Genomic DNA, 8,057 nt, shown 5'->3' on the forward strand with positions numbered 1-8,057 from the left:
TATTGATATGTCAAAAATATATGAAAAATTACAACTTATCTCCTTATATACCAATGTCAGTGTGACATAGCATATTATCAACATTTAACTATTTCCAACTTCTTACAATCCATCCCTTCCCAAAAGTTTTTGTCCTAAAAAACAAACCTAGAAACAAACTAAAGAGGAGATGGATAGAACAGAGTACTACTCTGTACAGCATTACAAGGGATAAAAGAAAAGATTACCTAATACTCAATAGTAGTACTAATCTATACAGGAGGTCAAAATCAACCTGTAACCTCCCGGATCAAAAGGAAAAGTTGTATCTTTGCCATGCATAGGATCAACTTTCATAAGATCGAAATCAAATACTGCTGGAAATATGATCATCATGATAGTACTCACTAACAAAGTCTCCATTGCATGATGGTCTTCCAAGTCCACACGCTGTCCATAATCTGCCTTCTTGAACTGAACTTCTTGTTGTTGAACTTCTTGTTGTGGACTCATACCAGAATGGTCTTCAACAAGATGTTCTTCATCATCTTCAACAAGATGTTCTTCATCATTTACATCATAATATTCGAATAGCAAGATTATTTTGGCAGACCTTGCACTACATGTGGCTTGGTGGTTACAAGATAGTGGCTTAGCACAACGATAGCATAAGCCCGCAGCATGCAGTTCCCGTATTGTATCACTAGTAAGGTGTCTAACACGTTTAGCTTTAGATAGCAATTTACACACCTGTTCATCACCATTAGTCAGCTCTATGATATTTTTGACATGCTGCTCATAGTCATCTTGCTGCTCATGCATAACAGATGGCTGTCCATGCTCATCATGTACAACAGATGGCTGTCCATACTCATAACCATATTGCTCATGCTGTCCATACTGCATATGGTGATAATAGTCCTGCCGCACATCAGAGGGACAATTAGGTTGAGCATATGCAGTTGTTTCCACTGCAGTTTGCTGCTCACATTCATAAACATGTTGCCTTTGATCATTGATCCCACTGTATTGGTCATAATCACTTGCTTGCTGTTGATCAAAGCTAGAAGTGTACTGATAAGCATAACCATTTCTGTTACATCCATAAGAACTATGTTGCTGAAGAGATGGATGCTCATAAGCATAAGCATGTTGACCATAATAACCATTCTGCTGCCAAGGTTCAATGGGACGATACTCTGCATTATGATATGGTACATCATATTTATAAGCATTAACATGCTGTCCAGATGTACTTGCATACTGCTCATATTCATTTGCATATTGTTGCTGTTCATATTCATAAGATGCATGTAGATCATAATGTGTACCATCAGTATATACATGCTGTCCATAAGCATAAGCATTTGATCCAAGTGTACCATCAGCATATTGATGCTGGCCATGAGCATAAGCATTTGATTCAGGTCTTGCTGTTTTTTCCATAAGTGCCTTTGTAAGAGCAATACATTGTTCAGCCGAAACTACAAGTTTGTCAATATTAGCTTGTGTTTGAAGCCAACCTTGTCCAAGTTTGTCCATTTTAGCCTGTAATTGAAGCCAACGTTGTTCACTAGAGCTGGAGCTATTGTTCTCAGCTGCCATTGCAGTCAAGTTGAAGAAATATATTGATCCTTGAAAAATAGAAGTCCAAATAAGGTGTATGATAGCTTGGCTCGAAGGTTAGGATGTCGAGTATCAATTAGAAATCCTAGTTTGAATTTAGGAGTAGCAATACCCCTCTCTGTTTAAGAATTTCCAGAACTGTCCACAGTAAACTGCTAGTGAACTGCCGGTACCAAATAAGCTCTAGCTCGAGAAATATGTGTCCAAATGAGACGTTTGATGGCTCCACTCGAAGCTTATGATGTATAGTATCACTTCCAATTGTTTCTTTGTCGTTAGAATGATGCTACTAATTTCTGTAGCAACTTTTCCAAATCTGTCCCTGTTTGGACTGCACCCTATTTTGGCCCTGTTCCAAGTATTTTGAGTACTTCTTATCCAACTTGAATCAATACCCAATACCTATACACTCAAATGAGTAGGAGAGAGCATTCCATGAATATGGCATTAGAAGATTGCATCCCCAAAGCATCATACCCTTGAGAATGCTCCAGCAGACTTCCATAGGCAATAGGTTGATGATAAAAAGTCAAGTGGTACAAGATTCATCAAATAGATCATTGCTGAGCCTTCAAGAAATGGTTCAATCTCTTCAATGTTAGGAAAGAACCTTCAAATGTTGTTGGTCACTGATGCTAAGAACATTCAAGAAGTGTTGAAGAGAAAAAGCCCCCCATGAAATTCTTCAAAATTTTTGAACAATTTTAGTGCTGTCCAAAACTATCAATCCTAGAGTTCCAGATATCATTGATGATGCTATTGCAATGTATGAATCTGGATCTCCAGTGAGCCAGGAGACAATCAAATCTTCTCTAAAGCATGGGAAATTGCCATTGGTTGCATTGTCGATGGATGACAATCGAGCTATTGATGCGATATGAAGCCTTGCGTCTCCTAGATAACAGATAGTGTTAACTGAACCTGCAGTCTGTTGCATTAGCAAAACTCAACATGGAAAAGGAAGCTGAAGAGATGTTGGAAGAAGGGACAGGGTCTTAGCAATAGCAGCTTCAATTCAAGCCAATGCCATCTTCATATGAACGTCTTGCAGCTCATCGTGTGGCACAACATTATCATTTACAATCAGTGGTTGCAGACTGTGGCACAGGCAAGGGGTCACGGATAGTTCTGATAAAGACAGCAGAGAGCAGACTTCCAGACATCTGTTTGGTAGATATTCCAGTAACACAGGAGAAGTCCACAATGGTTCCACCTGAGAAGTTTGCAATTAAGCAAAGGGCAAACGGATCATCCAGGGCTAATGGCTTAAAAAAAAAAAAATGGAGCAGGAGAATCTGGAAGCATAATTTTGCCCAGCTTTAAGTAAGGCTGTGAAGACAATGAAGAAGGGGAAGAAAGTCCTTTTGACTGTGAAGCCACAATATGGATTTGGCCTAGATGGAGCAGAGGCAAATGATGGACATGAAGCTGTACCTTCCCATGCAACGTTGTTGATTGAGATGGAGCTAGTATCTTGGAAATCTGTTGAGACTGTGACAGATGACAAAAAAGTTGTGAAAAAGGTCCTTAAACCTGGGGAAGGATACGAAAAGCCTAATGATGGATCTCATGCACAGATTAGATATGTTGCCAAGCTTGCTGATGGAACAGTTTTTGAAAAGCAAGGTCACGGTGACTCTGGACTCTTTGAGTTTGTTACAGATGAAGAGCAAGTAATTTTAGGTTTGGACAAGGCTGTGGCCACCATGCATAAAGGGAAAATAGCACTTGTCACAATACCTCCTGAGTATGGTTTTGGCAATTTAGAAATAAAGAGAGAGCTTGGAGTTATTCCACCTAATTCTACCCTTACCTATGAAGTTGAATTGGTCAATTTCAAAAAGGAGAAGGAATCATGGGATATGGACACACCTGAAAAACTTGAAGCTACTGGAAAGAAGAAAGAAGGAGTACAACAAAGCACGGGCTAGGATATTCTGCAACATGAAGCTAACAGGAAGAGTTATGGAGGACAATGGGACTACTGATGTTCTTACTATCTCTAAGTCAGGAGACAAGATCATTGCAGATAATTTGTCTGAATTGTTAATCAGGAGCGCTTCTGTCTCGAATGGTGAAGGTAAGGGAAGGACAGATGATGAAGCCTAAGCAATGATCTGAATAGGAACTTCTCTCATCTGAGTGATTCTACGGATGTGAATATGCTTTTGGAAGATCTGATGAAGTTGAAAGAAGGAGACCCGGGAGGTGACAGCATGGAGGTCTCGCAATATGGCCCTCCCTGCGCATCCGATGAGAGAGAGATGGCGAAGGAGCTAACGGGTCTGCGTATGGAGACGATGAAGATGAGGATGAAGACGATGACTCAGAGTCTGACGAAGAGGAGCTTGATGAAATTCTTGTCCAGGAATCTCGCTCCAATGCGGTTTACAACTCCGTTGTCCTCCATGAAAAGCTTGAAGAGATCAGCTGGCCTGGTGACTTAGATTGATTGCAAACTCTAACAGTCACATACAGTGAACCTGGTGACATCAACATTAACGACGACCTAGCCAGAGAGATGGCCTTCTACACGCAGGCCCTTGAAGGCACCCGTGAAGCTTACATGAAGCTGCAGAACCTCGGGATTCCCTCAACAAGCCCTTCGACCTCGAGGAGGATGACGGGGCTGTGGACGTTGCTGAAATGCTCGCTAACGAACCCTTCCCCCAAGCGAAGGAAGGAGAAGGAGAAGGAGTACGGGATGCTTGCCAGTAGAAAACGGAAGAGGAACTGCGAGGAGATCATCAGCAGAACGTTTTCTGCCTCGCCTATATGCCTTCGTCTATCACAGGAACACCTGCCAAGAACACAAACTCCCGGAGAAGGAAACACTTCTTTAGGGGCATCAGGCACGCAGCGGCCATGGGGTAAATGGGCGGCGGAAATTCGAGATCCACAGAAAGGATCAAAAGTTTGGCTAGGCACATTTGGCACAGCAGAAGAAGCAGAACATTGAGTCGGTGAAGAAATGGAGGAAGATGAGACAGTACAGCGATTTTGCTCTCTCTTCACCAAAATACCTCCAGCCAGAGTTGTGTAAACTCCCAAAAAAAAACTGCCATTAATGCTCCTGCATGCAGTCCTTGTGGTCCAGAGATGTTGTGTTAACTCCCAAGAAAGCTGCCATTAATGCTTCTGCATGCAGTCCTTGTGGTCTGGAGGTGTAAACTCCCAAGAAAAGCTGTCATTAATGCTTCTGCATGCAATCCTTGTGGTCCAAAGGTGTAAACTCCCAAGAAAGCTACCATTAATGCTTCTGCATGCAATCCTTGTGGTCCAGAGATGCTTTGGAAACTCCCCTACTGCTCCCGTACTTGTGTACCTCCATTTTTGCATGAAATTTGATGACGTCCAGCCATTTAAGCCTTTACCCGCCATCTCTGACCTTGGATATCTCCAGATGTAGTCATTGCTAACTGTAGTTGTCCTGCAACACTCCACTAGTCACTGTCTTGTACCATTTTTGTCTGAAATTGGTTTTGAAATAGGAAAATGAGAGTGAAAATGGAAGAAAATAATGGATCAAAGACTGAAGCTCTGATACCACTTGTCAGAGAGAGAACTAGGGAGAGAGAAAGAGGAGAGAGAAAGACTGTAGAGGAGAGAGAAAGACTGCAGGAAGAGAGAGAAATAGAGTGATGAGGAGAGAGAAAGACTAGAATTGGAGAGAGAAAGACATGAAAGATGTAGAAGCCATGGAAGCTTGGAGCAAGAAGGGAGAGAAAGATTGTAAATGTATTGATATGCCAAAAGATATGAAAAATTACAACTTATCTCCTTATATACCAATGTCAGTGTGACATAGCATATTATCAACATTTAACTATTTCCAACTTCTTACATTGTTGAGGTGTACACAAGATAGAGGAACAACTTCATGGACACATCAACATGTGGAAAATCGCGAAAATGCGGGCGTTTGCGCGAAAACATGCAAAACATTTAAATAAAAATTATAAAAAAATTAATAACCATTAAATGAAACATCGGATGAATGAATAGTAGAAGGGAAAATATACTAGAGGATGAGAGGCAAATGATTGAAAACTAAAACGGGATGTTCGGGGACAATTAGGAGCGTTGACATGAGAAAAAGGTGAAAATCGGGCTTCAAAACACACATGAAAATTATTATCGAAAAATCCGTTGACCAAAACGAAGGGCGAACTGGCTTTCATATCAGAATGCACTTCTGACATGGATAAGACCCGTTCTCATGGAAAAATGGAAAAAATACCCCTGAAAATGGGAATAAAAATTAATATGAAAAAATTTAGTGGTTGAAATAAAGTAGAATAACAACAAAAAAATGTCTTAGGAAAGTAACAGATAGGATGGGTAAAGTAGAAAGCAATTCGGGAGCAGTAGGGCAGGTTCACATGGAAAAACGACAAAAATACAAACAAAAACGAAGCCAAAAATTAATACGAGAATATCTATGCATCAAAATGGAGTGCAATGAAAAGAAAAAATGTCAAGGGAAACTTGTGGGATAGGATTATCAAGTCAGAACACATTTCGGGTGGTGTTAAGGAACATTCGCATGGGAAAAATAAGAAAAGAGGTATGAAAACTCACGAAAATATTAATATCATAAAATCGGTGACCTGGATCAAGGTGGGGGGAAAATGCAAATTGTGCAAGGAAACAAGTCAGACAAGGCTATCTAATCAAAATTGAATTCTGAGGTGAATAAGGCAGGCTCACATGGAAAAAGAGCCAAAAATCACACATGAGAATTCTCAAAAATACGAAAAATTTAATAACGGACAAATCGTGCATTAGAATGATGGGTAGTAAAAAGAAAAAATGTCAAAAGGAAGGTGTAGGTCAAAACTGTCACATTAGATAATTGTTCTGAAGCAAAAGAGGTACGCTTAAATGAAAACACATTAAATAGTCCAAAAATTCTTTAAAAATTAATAACTCATGGTCCGTGGCTTGGAGTAGGGGGTGTAAAGAGGAAAAATGGCCAATTCAAAGAGGAAAATAGGGTTGTAAGGTCATATTTTAATTTTGTTGAATGTAGGGTGCATTCTTATAGAAAATGTCAAAACAAAGAATAAAGCTAAACGGTCAAGGAATGATCCCAATACAAGGTGCAAATGGGACGGGTGGGTAGGAAAAAGATCCCATTAGGGAAAAATAAAAACTTTGTGTACCTGAATCATCAGATAGGGATGTTTTCATGAGGATATGCAAATTGGATGCACAGGAATGCATTCCCACACTCAAGACATAACTAACACTTGTAAATAAAAGAGGTAGCGTTAGAAAAACTTGACCCAATTTGTTGATGATGGAGGTGAAACTGTCGCTAACACGAGAGGAGTTAGGATTTTTTGATGGGAGAGACTACGAGACATGGTCATATCCCACTTGTCTAATGTGGTAGGGACCACACAGCACCACCTAGGGAGGTAGCTTTGTTGATGAAGCTTTGGTTGAATTATTGATAGCAAGGTATACAACACTTATTGATAGTCGCTCATATTGGAATGATAGATCAATCGCTCATCCCATAACTCACATCACTCAAGGGATAATGATAGAAACCCATAGCTCACATTCGGTTTAGAAATCAATAAGAGGAATGATTCAGAGGGAGTATGCAAACATGGAGAGTTAATGGTGTATCGGTGTATCCTAACCCATTTGGCCTAGGTACAAGGAGGAAGGCCAGGGAGCCTTAACATGCAGTGCACTAAACAGAATAAGGTGTATAGTGATGGACGGAGGAGGCCCGTCCAATTGTCGAAACATCCCTCAATTCTCACCTCTCAGATGATGAAGGAAAAATTAATCACGCTCATCCCCCCTCTATCTCACGCTCTATTAATGATTACAAGATGGAAACCGAGTTTCTCATATCCATTGATTAAATCCTTACTGCCACTTGTGTGAAGGTTGTATGCCTTGTGCACAATTGATGGTGCAGTAGTGCATCCCGCCCTGTCATAGCACATGGTGCGAGAAGAAAGGTGAGGGAGCCTTATAGTGCTATGCATAGGAATAATTTATGCTTTGTGCATTGAGAGGCCCATCATGTACATACAACACTCCATTCACATATCTCACCCCTTTGTTGGATTAAAGGGAAAGGACTGGTTACTCACCCCACCCTCTTTCTCACGCTTTGTTTCTGATTAGAGAGAGTAGCCCATACACACATCCCCATCTGGTCAGGATAAAAGGTCACATTGCTCAAGGGTTGTCAATGAAGATTGGCTTCATCTATTTGATGATGCTCACTTGGATTGGTTGATAAAGAGGCATACCCATGGAGGTAGCCAACAAGTTGGGTACTTGGATTGCATATTGGAAATATCATCTATTGTAGGAGTCAGAAGCACAGATGGGGTTGCAAGATTTAGTGCTCCAAGGGAGGCGGCTTTGGAATTGCTTCTGAAAGAGTTTTGCTAGTGATTCAGCGATCTTGGACTGTAGGG

General features: G+C 40.7%; 1 pseudogene; it reads left to right on the forward strand.

Annotated features, from left to right (window-relative positions):
* The first annotated feature begins 2,922 nt into the window (after nucleotides 1–2,922).
* LOC148034648 (peptidyl-prolyl cis-trans isomerase FKBP62 pseudogene) lies at nucleotides 2,923–3,536 on the forward strand (annotated as a pseudogene).
* The last annotated feature ends 4,521 nt before the right edge of the window (nucleotides 3,537–8,057 follow it).

The sequence above is a fragment of the Lygodium microphyllum genome, chromosome 6 (assembly GCF_053477565.2).
Source record: "Lygodium microphyllum isolate KBCC chromosome 6, Lygodium_microphyllum_v1.1.10, whole genome shotgun sequence".
NCBI lineage: Eukaryota > Viridiplantae > Streptophyta > Polypodiopsida > Schizaeales > Lygodiaceae > Lygodium > Lygodium microphyllum.